Source organism: Colius striatus, chromosome 22 (genome assembly GCF_028858725.1).
Source record: "Colius striatus isolate bColStr4 chromosome 22, bColStr4.1.hap1, whole genome shotgun sequence".
Lineage (NCBI taxonomy): Eukaryota > Metazoa > Chordata > Aves > Coliiformes > Coliidae > Colius > Colius striatus.
The window spans coordinates 2,241,174-2,253,478 of NC_084780.1; positions in this window are offsets into that span (position 1 = coordinate 2,241,174).

Here is a 12,305-nt window from a genome sequence, read left to right on the forward strand (position 1 = left end):
CACTCTCACACACAACCAAGGTGCGATGCCACTGTCATCATTCACCCCATTGTTGTGCTGATACCCATTGACATGGGGCAGAAAACAGGGAAAAAGAAAATGAAAGCCAGGGCAAACCAGCAGCAGAGACCAGAGGCAAAGGGCAAAGGAACCAGTTAGCAAGAAGAAGAAACAGGAATGAACTGTGGCCACAGCAAGAAAGTGAAAAGACCTGAGACTGACTGCAAGGCAAAGAAAACCAGATCAACCAAGTGGGCGTGAAAGCCCAGAACTATGTGAGAACAGAAGCTCTTCTGCCACCGAGGCACCAGCAGCACTCAGGGTTATTCCCGGTCCTTTCCCACCTCACTTGCAGGCAGCGGCACATGAGGCTCCGGCATGGACTCTGGCACGGGGAACGAGCTGCTTTACTTGACGTCCCACCAGCCCTTCAGCTCTCAGCCAGGAAACCACAGTCACAACCCCCTGCCCAGCCCACACTTGCCTTGCCCAGCCCTGGCCTTTGCCCAGATGCCAACATCTGTGCTGTTACTGCCGTGCCTGCTGGTTTCTGTCATGAGCAGACAGTTCAAAAGCTCCTGTTCTGTTTGGGAGGCCTAATCCTGTGGGATGTTCTGCGTCCATCCCACGATCTCTCCCAGCCCTTCGACAGCCTCGTGTCAAGGTTTAGCCACCATTAGGTGTCCACAACCGGCACCACACGGCCACTGCCAGGCATCCCCCTCATGCTCCGCTTGCCTTAGGGTGGGTGGTTTGACACCTGGCCTCCTTCCTTTCAGTTTCCCCTCTGCTCTCTCCTTGTGACATTTCAAATCCCAGGTAAGTCACATTTCTTTGTACAAGCTGATTTTTGTTGTGACACTGGAAATACAGCTCTTCCCCAAACAATGAGCAGACTCATAGTGGCTTCTTTGCCTTGTTCCTGGGAGTCTGCCCCTCACCATCTGCGCACTTTAACAAAGGCAAAGCCCCTGAGCAGGGCCGGGAGAGCCGTATTCGTGGCACTCCTGTGAGCAAATGGCTGTAGTGGTTGTGCCAGGGCCAAGATTGGGCCGTGGGGAGGGCGGTTACAGGGCTGGGTTCTTGAATCAAACAGTTGCCAGAAGCTTCCCCTGCAGCTGCCAGGGCCAGGAGGCTCTGAGATGGACTCGCAGCGGAGCAAGGCCTGGCCAATTAGTGCTGGAGGTAACGACTCTGTGACTGACGTGCTTGAGAAGGGGAAGAAATTGCTGGGCAGTTGCTGGACTGCAGCAACTACAGGGAGTGAGAATGTGAGAACATCTCTACAGCCACCAAGGTCAGGGGAGGAGGAAGGGAGGAGGTGCTTAGGCCCTGGAAGGAAGATGACCCTGCTCACTGTGGTGCAGTCCACGCTGAGGCAGCTGTGCCCCTGCAGCCCATGGAGGCCCCGGGGAGCAGAGAGCCGCTGGCAGCCCATGGAGGAGCCCAGGCCGCAGCGGGGGGATGCCTGAAGGAGGCTGTGACTGCGTGGGGAGCTCACCCTGGAGCGAGTTCCTGGCAGGCCCTGGGAGTCTGTGGGGAGAGGGGAGCCCAGGCCAGAGCAGGTTTCTGTCAGGACTTGTGAGCCTGGGAGGGCCCCAGGCTGGAGCAGCCTGTCCCTGAAGGACTGTTCTCCCGGGGGTGACCCACGCTGGGGCAGGGTGTGAGGAGCTGCCCCCGTGGCAGGCCCCAGGCTGGAGCAGTTGGTGAGGAGCTATTTGGGACTTCTGAGGGGTGAACTGTGTGGCTACTGGGAGGCACTGGGGAGTACTGGGATTTACTGGGTGTGACCTGGGAGCTACTGGGTATTACTGGGCGGCTCATTGAGGCACAAGGGGTTACTGTGAGGAGAACTGGGAGTCACTGGGAGCTACTGGGGGCCTCTAGGGGTGAACTGGGGGTTCCTGGGGAGGGATTTGAGGCTTTTGGGAGCTACTGTGAGGGACAAGATGCTACTGAGGGATAAACTGGGAGGATGTGGGAGCCTTTGGAGAGGGGAGTTGGGGCATTTTTAGGCCTTTTGGGTTGTTTTGAGTCCTTGAAGAGTCTTGGGGGGTGTTGAAGACTTTTGGGGTGTTTTGGGGTTCCCTCCTCATCCTGAGCCCCCTCCCCAGCGTGGTGTGCCAGAGCAAATGCTGCGTTCCTGGAACTGGCCCAGTGACTCGAGTACTTCATGGGTGGCATTTCTGTGAGCCATGGTTACAGCATTGATCTCATTCAGATGGGGTTTTATTTCTTGAGGACAGTTCCCTTCCTCTTTGTGTATGAGCAGGTGGATCAGCACAGATCAGCAGGTCACCAACAAGGCTGCCATTCCTGTAGCCTGCCGTGTGCCCTGGCATCTCTGTGTCACATTTCTGGGGAGGATCTTGCCATAAGCTAATGCAGCTGTTTCTTGCTGCCAAACTGGAGTCCTGTCTCTGGTGCCCAGATGTAATAGCAGGGGTGCACCGACTGGCTGAAGCTGTCTTCCTCTCCTGATGCCTGATGGTTGCAGCAAGAACTGTAGTCCAGGCTTTGTCTTTGTGGTACTTCTGTAGCAGAGATCAGATACCTCAGGACTTGCTCCTGCCCTGTTCTGTTCTCTCGCTGCATCTCTGAGAGGAACTGGAAACAGAGCAGAAATGGGACGTTGAGGGGGGTTCAGTTGCACTGAGTGTAGCAGGAGAGAGCAGTGTCTGTGCAGGGATGGATTTGCACAGGAGCCCTCAGCGTTTCTGCTGCCCTCAGGGAGAACTGAGCGAGGGCTGCGAGGCCAGAGGACGGGCTGTGGGTGAGAGCAGAGCCAGGGCAGCCGGGCTGTGCCCCTGCCTGGTGCCCAGCGCCCTGTTGCTGCCCCTTTGTGGCCATCCCCTGTGCGCCTGCACAGCCCCAGCCCCTGCTGAGAGCAGAGGGATCCCCCTCACACCACTCCGTGTCTCGCCCTTGCTCAAGCTCTCAGCCCCCCACGGCCAGCCAAGGGCACTGAGGGCTCATTTCCCCGCCCAGCAGCACTGTCTGTGCCTCAGTGTGTCTGTGCTCTCTGTGGGGCACTGACGGCTCATTTCCCCGCCCAGCAGCACTGTCTGTGCCTCAGTGTGTCTGTGCTCTCTGTGGGGCACTGACACAGCACACAGATCCCAGCCAGAGCTGCTGTGGCCTGAGCCAGAGGCTCCCTCAGCGCCCAGCCCCGGGGCAGCCAATGGCAGCGCAGCAGGCGGGAACAGGTCTGATTGACGTGTGAGCGGCAGCCAATCAGAGGCGGCATCACCTCAGGGAGGGTGGGACCAGGCAGGGCAGTGACAGCCCCGCAGCCAATCAGAGGCGGTGGCACCTCAGGGCGGGCTCTGGCCCCTCCCGCCCTGTGCTGCAAAGGGATGGGGCGGGATGGTAGTGCCCAGCGAGAGCACCAGGGGTGATGGACAATGGCTGGAACAGAAGTTGTTTCAGTGAAGGAAAAGCTGCTTTAGAGGAAGGGTGAGGGAGCCCTGGCACAGGCTGCCCCGGGAGGGTGTGGAGGCTCCTTCCTTGGAGCTCTCAGAACCCACATGGACACGTTCCTGTGTGACATGGCGGAGATGGACCTGCTTTAGCAGGGGGTTGGACGAGATGATCTCTAGAGCTCCCTTCCAACCCCACCATTCTGTGATTCTGTGACTCTGTGATTCTGTGATTTCCTGACCATGGCCAGCTTTGAAGAATGGCTTGTTCACGTCAAAGCTGGCACCACCATCCCAGTCACAAGGTGTCCATCCTACTCCTGCAGAGGGGTCCCAGGGCAGCCTTTGTTTGAGTCTGGGCTGAGCAGACTGACTGCACACGGATGAGGACAGCTCCCACCTTCGTATTTCTTGTAGAATAACCTTTCCTCCTTTCCTCTCTCAGTCGAGCACTGGAGTCTGTTTTGCCCAGAACCATAGCTGACAGTGAGCCCTCCCTGCCCTTGTCTCCATCCACAACAACCTTGGTGATCTTTTTAGTGCCATTTCGCTGGGGCCTCTGCCATCCTAACGAGGGTGGGGGTGGATGGGGGCACCGAGCGAGAGACTGTGGTGGTGCTGCTGGGCTGGTTGGGCCAAACCACAACACACACACACACACACACACCAGTGTTACACACACACCCACTGCTCTCACCAGTTGCCCCCAACAGAGAACCTGACGACTTGTGGTTCCCACTCCAATGGGCTGGCATTTGGGCTGGCTGCCCTTCTGGGGACACCTTCACCCCTGTCCCCAAAGCCATGGCCAATTCCTACTGGGAGAATTGGGACATCTCCTACTTGGGATGTGCTGCCCACACATTGAGGAGTCTCCTTTTCATTCAGGACAGCGTTATCTTCTCACCATCATGTGCTACGGCCACTCCCTGGCCATCTACAAAGCCCTGCACTAGGGGCTGCCCTAGTGCAGCAGAGCCTGTGTCCAGGTGGCAGCAGCTGCCTGGGGTTCTGGTTTTCCCTCAAGTTTCTGTACTTTACTTTCTGTCAAGTTTCCTTTGTTTCCCGTGTTTTTCTTTGGCAACATTGGACTTTATTTTGTAGTGTATTTACTACAATTACTACTATTTACTACAATTTACTACTATTTCCTCTTCTTTTTCTCTGCTGCAAGCGCTTGAGGCGTCTGGGACTTCACAGTCCTAGGGACAGAAGGACGTGTCACTGGCGCTGGGGGATGCAGATGGTAGATGTTGTGGAGACACAGGTGTTTGAACCTCCTGCCAATCAGGCTCAGCGCTCCTTCAACTTCATGGGAGAGGCCTGGAAGACAAGAATCCCACCCAAGGTCAGCAGCACAGGTAGGCTGAGGACACCTCCAGCCCTGCCATGGGAAGCAACCCAGCTGCCAGAAGCCTCCTGAGCTGCACTGACAAGTTCAGTTGGAACAGATTGGACACAGACCCTGATATCCAACCAATGTGAGCAGCTCAGAGCCCCAGGCCCCACTTGGAATGGCTTTGGCCTCCAGCAGGGACCCAACTCACTGACAGACACTTTTCAGCCCCAATTGCTCCAACATCATTCCCAGACAAGATGCTGAGAAGCATCCCCTATCTGCTGCTTCAAGCCCAAAGGGATCCTGCAAAAGGGGCTGGTTCAGCTCCAGCAGCCAAAGATGCTCAAATGCATTCCCAGCCCTACAACAGAGGCTGCACGTGCCCAGGCCCTGGCCACTTGCCACATCCCTCAGCTGGAACAGCCCTGAGCAGAACACTTGGGTAAAAGCCATGGCCTTGCCAAGGCACTGAATCCATTTCTAGTCTAATTAAAGCCCCCAAGCTACATTCTAGACTCTGAACAAAAAGGTTCCTCTTACCTTTGATGTGACAGACTTCATAGTCATCGACATCAGGGAGCGCTGAGAGAGAAATTGTGGCCCCAGACTCTCTCTGCAAGCTGTTAATAAACTGTCCTTGCTTGCCAGTGAAGTGTGAGACTGTATCCTTGATGAAAGACAAGAAACCAAGAGTCAAGGAGAGAAATGTACATCAAACACTACTGTGCCCTGGGGCTTCTTTTGCCCATCTTCCTGGTTCCTGCAGCTCATTTGGAGGGTGAGTTTGGACAGACAGCGGGACCGTGACCCTCTTGCACAGGGGAAAGCACCACAATTCATCCCCTGCTCTCAGGGACTGTGAACCCTCAAAGCCTTCTGAAGGCTTTCAGAGCATCGGCCTGACAGATCAGGGTGGTAGGTGCTCGAGAAGGACTCCAACCACCAGCCCTGGGTGTAGCCCTAACATGCCTCTTCTTTCCATCTCTGCACCTCTTCTTCATTCCTGTTGGGTCCCCATGGCAGCTGAATGTGTCTCTGTAGGGCAGGGCAGGAGGCACGAGCAGGACAGTGGCTGCTTACCTTTGGCACCTCTATTGCCCAGACAACCACCTTGGATTTTCCTCTTTGGCCGCGCTTCTTTCGGGTCACTGTCTGCCACTCGGGACTGTCTGTGTCCTCCGAGTGCTTGTCAGACCCGTTTACACCTGCAAGACAGGCACACAGGTCAGCATTCAGACAGCCCACACAGTGCAGCTGCCACACAGCAGGCCAGGAAATGAGATCCTTTCCTAGAGAGGTGACACTGAGCACTTGCTATGCATTCCATGGGGATGCTCCTCCATCAGGTTCCCCAGGATGTCACAATGAGTCAAGTCCCATCACACACCCTTGATGCCTGGGGAGAAACCAACCCATCTCTGGGAATGCAACAGGAGGAGGCCCGAGTTCAGCAGCAGCCCCTCAAACACAGTGACCCTTTCCCCAGCAGCATAGGCAAGACAGTCCTGTCCAAGTGCTGACCAAAACTGCCCCAAGTGGAGCAGCAGACGTTTGTCTTGGCCCCAGCCCAGCCAGGTGCCGAGCAGCCCGGCACAGCCCTTACCTGCCGCGCCACGCGCATGGCTGCCCGCCGCCTCCAGCCCCGCAGCATCCCTGCTGGCAGCCGTGTGCTCAGCCGCTGCCGCCGCCTCCGCCAGCCCCCGCTCAGGGGCAGCAGCGCCGGCCGCCTGCGGAGGGGCATCAGCTGGGGCGGCTGCAGCCGGGCAGAGCCCAGCGGGCACATCCCGCGCGGCACCCGGCAGCGCTGCCTCAGCCCGGGGCTCTGCCTGCGGGGATGGCGGCAGCGCAGCAGCGCTCTGGGCACTGCTCGGCTCCTGCCCGGCTCCTGGCGCTGCCGGCACTGCTGACGGCCGCTGCTCTGCGTCACTGCCTGAGCCTGAGCCCTGTGCGGGGCTGGCTGCAGCGCTGCCGGAACACTCTGTGCTCTGCACGGGGACAGAAACAGCAGCAGGGACGCTGCTTTCCCCTGCACATCCTGTTGGCTCTTCTCTGTCTTTGTCATCCTCCTGGGTGCTCGGCAGAACTGGTGTTGTTGACACTTCTGGAAGCTCAGTCTCTGGGCATTCCTCTTCCAATGAGGAAGAGAGTCCCTGAGGGACACAGGCTTCTATCTTGGGCCATGATTCCTTCTCTGTGCCTCCTTCCTCCAGCGCTTCCTCAACAGCTGTGGCCGGTTCCTCACGGTCTCTGGCCTGCGCTTTTCGGGAGGAATAGAGCCACCAGCAGCCCAGCAGTGCCAGCACTCCTCACTCCAACACTGAAACAGTTTTCCCTGTGTTTAAATGGAACTTGTTGTGTTCCAGCTTCATCCCATCACCCCTTGTCCTGTTGCTGGATACAACAGAAACAAGTGCTGCCCAAACCTCCTGACACCCACCATTCAGATATTTGTAACTATTAATGGGATTCCCCCTCAGCCTTCTCTTCTCCAGACTGAACAGCCCCAGGTCCCACAGCCTTTCCTCACAAGGAAGATGCTCCATCCCCTCAGCATCTTGGTGGCCCTGCACTGGCCTCTCTCCAGCAGTTCCCTGTCCCTCTGCAGCTGGGGAGCCCAGATGAGGTTTGGTTGTTTTCTTGTTTACTGACACAGGATTCACAGCTATAAATGATTCATCTGACAGTCCCAAGATCCAGCCTGGAGCTCTTCTGGCTCCTTAGATATTGACTGTAACACAGGGAGAAAAACCATTCCTGATAATCCATGTGTTGAACTTGTGCTGTCAGAAAGGCTGCTAAATGTTCAGTGTGTAGCTGCTCTCTGTGAAGACTTTTTGTAGGGTTTTTGTTGGGTTTGGGTATTTTGTTCCCAAAAGAAACTGTCAGTGACTCTTCAGTGGTGCTGGAGAGCAGCAGCTGCTCTCGGTGTATTTCCCAGTCATCATGAAGGCTTGTAATCAGATTTGCATTTAAAGAGCAGAGTGCTAAAGAGTGGCATGAAGAATGTTTTCCAAAACCGGCCCACAGAGGGGCATTGTGAGATAAGGACTGTTTTAGAGGATGCAGTTTTCATGTGGAAACTGCACTAAGAGGTGTCTGTTTAGAGAAGGCTTTGGGAAGTTTTCTTACCTGAAATCAGCTGAACAACACATAGGCATCTACATGTAATGAACGAGGCATTTGTAGGGTGTGACTCGTCTCTTGTTAGGGTAGACAACTAGCTGAACTGACTTTCAGCCCTTGTGCACAAGTGAAAGCTGATGGGCACATCAGAAACAAGAGCTCGTGCCCACGTGCAGGGAGGTGGCCAGAGCACAGACGGGTCCTGAGGGAGGAGATCTGGGCTCTCGCTCTGGTTCTGCTGGTGATGCACCTGAGGTGTGTTTTCTAAGCCAGGGCACGTGGTACCAGCTCGTGGGGGATTCTGCTAGAGAATCCCTGACACACTGCAGAGGAGGTGGTCTGTTCACCTGGCTGCTGGTTTGGTCCTTTGGCAGAGCCACTTTGCAAAGCTTCCCACGGGGCTGCTTTGTGCCGTGCAGCAGTGGATTCTGTTGCCTCTCCTGCACCACGGGGATTATGATTTCCTGACAGAAACGTGGCCAGGCAGTGTTAACGCTCAGATTTTCTGAGAGTGGAAGGATTGCTGTTGCAGAGATGCTAACGTTATGCAGAATAAGGACAAGCTACACAGTGCCCTGGCTTCAGCTGTGTCACGTGAAAAAGACAGCATTGATTTCCTAGTTCAGCTTCCTAAGTGTCACTCCTCAGGAAGGTGTCATGGACCTTGGCCTTGGAGAGAAAGGATGCACTGTACTGGAGGCTGTTCCACAGCAGGCTTTGGAGCTGCTCAAACAAGAGGCAGGAAAGCTTTGCTGAGCAGTGGGAGCCCTTCATCTTTTGCCACAAAGGTAAACTGCTTTAACACAGCTCTCAAGGTTGGCATCACAGAGCTACGTTTGAATGCAGAGACACTGGCCTTAGACATAGCTGTACTTGTAATGCACTCACTGTCAAAGCCCCGTGGGAGTTTCAGGGAAGTAAATAGCTAGATTTGTTGTCATGACTTTCAGAAGTGGTGCAAAACGCTGTAGCAGGGCTGATCAATTCTCATCCTCTTTCTTTTCCACAGCAAGAACACGTTGACACCATTGGGAGGGAGCTGTGGATGCTGAGGGAAGCACGAGAGACTCTTCTGGAAGAGATGCAAGCAAACAATAGCCTGGGGGAGAAGGCAGAGGCCATTGTGAAAGAAGTCTGCAAGCCAAAAGGTTCCAGGAGTTCAGAGGTTTGTCAGTGACCTTGCCATAATGATCAACCTCCTGCTGTTACCATCAGGTGATCTGGCCCAAGTGGCAAATGCCTTCAATAACCTGGACAAAAACAGCTCTCGGGAAGAGCGGGTGAGAAAGGCCAATCCTGTGGTCAGTGCATTGAGTGACGCTGTGTGGGGGATTTTGCTTGGCTTTGTTTCTCTCAGTTGCAGAGCTCAAGATGAGGGAGAGTGACTTGGACAAATCTTACATGGCCATTTTCTTCACATTTCTTAAATCTTCTCTCTTTGCCCTGTTTTGGCTTAGTCCTAAAACTACAAGTGTCTGGGTGATCCTTGCCCTGTGGTGTTCATCAAGCTCTGGTTCATTCTGCTGCTGCTGCTCAGTGTGGACACAAGCTGCACGGCTGCCCAGGGGAGCAGTCCAGCCACGTCACGAGTTTGGGCTGGGCTGTGGGTTCCCCTGGGGAGTTGAGGGGAACAGCACTTGCTGTTTGTTCCCTGGCATAAGCTCAAGGAAAGAGGAAAATGGGTTTTATCTCATAATGCATGATTTCTGTGCCTTGAAGAGCTGCCTTGAATCCTGAGTTCAGCCAGGCTGTGTGTCTGCAGTACCGTGAGCGTGTGAGGCAGAAAGTGTTTAATTCATTTTAGTCTCTTTCCCCATTCCATCACTTTTTTTCCTCAGTTCCCAAACACTCATGGAGTTTTCATTGCTCTTTCTGTGCCTGTTTCGTTCCCTTTACTACTACTTGGTGTTTTCCTTACTTCCTTCATCACTGGGGATTGTTTTCTTCCCATTTCTTTTCTCTTTTCTCTCTATTTTCTCCTTCCCTTTCCCTTTCCCTTCCCCTTTCCCTTTCCCTTTCCCTTCCCCTTTCCCTTGCTTTTCCTTGCTTTGGTTTGCTTCTCTTCCATATTCTTTTTCTTTTTATTCTTTCATCCACTTGCTTTCCTTTGCTTTCCTTCCCCAAATTTTGCTTTGCTTTCCCAAGTATTGCTTTCCTTCCCCAACCTTTGCTTTGCGTCCCCAAGCTTTTGCTTACCTGAGCTTTGCTTCCCAAAGCTTTTGCTTCCCCGAAGTTTTTCTTCCCTAAACTTTGCCTTGCTTCCTCAAACTTTTTCTTCCCCAAACTTTTACTTTCCCAAACTTTTACTTCCCAAGCTTTTATTTCCCCAAGATTTTGCTTAACCAAGGTTTTACTTCCCCAAACTTTGTTACCACAAACTTTTGCTTCTCCAAACTTCTGCTTTGCTTGCCCAAGCTTTGCTTCCCCAAACTTTTGCTTCCCTCAGTTTTGCTTCCCCAAACTCTGCTTTGCTTTACTTTGCTTGCTCAAGCTTTGCTTTGCTTTTCTTTCATCCACTTACTTTCCTTTTCCTTTGCTTCCCCAAACTTTGCTTCCCCAATCTTTTTCTTCTCCAAGCTTTTGCTCCCCCAAACTTTGGTTTCACCAAACTTTGCTTCCCAAAAATTCCCAGGGTCAAACCACCACACACCTTATTAGCACCCAAGATGGGGCGAGATAACAGCAGTTTTACGTCAAATGCATTGTCATTATAGTAAGCTCATGAGTGCAAAGCTCCTGTGCTGGTCTGGGAGCCTTGCTGTAATGCAGCTTATCTCTCCCTTCCCAATGTTTGGGAACACGCTGCTACTAACCCTGGCTCTGAGCTGGGCTCTAACCTTGATAGCTTTGCTAAGTTGGCTGCATGACTTTGTGCAAAGGATGAAGGGGCCTGGGAACATGATGGCCCGAATAATAACTGTGAGTCTCATTCTGTTGTTGATGGATTTACTGTGCTGTGGGAGCTGTCTTGTGGAGGTCTTGGGGCAACGCACCTCTTTCCCCTCAGCTCGGACTGATGGAGACAATTTTGTTACACAGACTTCCCAGGTCCTTAGTCACCCTTCCATCAGAGTTGTAATATTACTAATTAACATGGCTGCTAGATTACATATTCTGTGGAATCTGGACTCATCTGGGTATCAGAGAGGACAAATTTGGGATGGAAAGATGTTCAAATGCCCCTGAATCGGTCAGTCCCTGGGTGGGGTTATCACCTCCCATAACCTGGGATTTTACACCTGAACAGATAAAAAACCTGCTTTACTGGCACCCACCTGATAGAAGGGTGTCTTGCCTACCCCAGTGAGGCCCATCAGGTTCAGGCTCAGTGGTAACTAGTTGCCATGAGCAGCATTTGGGAAAGTATAGAAGTGGTGATTATGTGACAATACATTTGAGTCGATGCACATCGTGGTGGAGTCTGGTCGCTCTCCTCTCACATGATGAAGAAGAACCCCTGCAATTAGCTGTGCTGGAACTCATCTGTGGCGATCTAGATAACGCCGAGGCCTCCACAGGTCCAGACGACGTCCAGTGTCCACGGACCACGCTGAGCAAAGCGATCCAGAGCGCCCCAGCTACGTATTCTAACCTCTTGGCAATGGTGCATCACCCAGACAGGGCTGTAGCCAGAGTGGAGAGAATATCTTCTTGGCTGCAAAGCTCTGCAGAGAGCGGTGTGGGGCAGCACGGGGCAGCGGTGGGGGAAGGCTGGCGGGTGCCAGAGCCCGTGAAGGGGCAGCACGGGGCCTCAAGTGCTTTGTCCCCGGCTGCTCGGAAGAGCCCAGGGCCGCGCCGGAGGCCGCGCTCCGGCCCTCGCCGGCTTCAGGAGAGCTCCGGCAGGGACAGCTCCTGCCGCTGAGGGAGCGGAGCCGCCGGCGGGGCGGGAAGCGGCGGCTCGGGCTCGTTCGTCTGCGGCCGGAGAAGCCGAGCAGAAGCGTCCCGGGCCGCGTGTGCTGCCGGCGCGGGGCCGGGCACGGGCTGTGGCCGCCCCGAGCCTCGTGTCGGAGCAGAAAAGGCCGTTTGTGTGTGCGCGGGGCAGCGCCGGCCCCGTCCCGCGCCTGCGGCGTCTTTTGAACCGCGGCCGCGCGGCTCGGGCCGGGACCGGTGCGCGGCTGCGGGGGCTCGGCCGGGAGCGGGGCCGCACTCGCCAGCCGGCTGCTCGGGCTGCTCGCTGCCCGCTGCCTTCTGCCTCACACACGCCGGCGCTGCGGCTTTCGAGCCGAGAGAAAACAGCCGCGGAGCCTCGGGGAGCCTCAGCCCGCTGCCTCTCGCCCGAGCAGCGGCTGCCCCGGGTCTCCTTCCCTTCCCTTCCCTTCCCTTCCCTTCCCTTCCCTTCCCTTCCCTTCCCTTCCCTTCCCTTCCCTTCCCTTCCCTTCCCTTCCCTTCCCTTCCCTTCCCTTCCCTTCCCGTGGGCTCGGGGA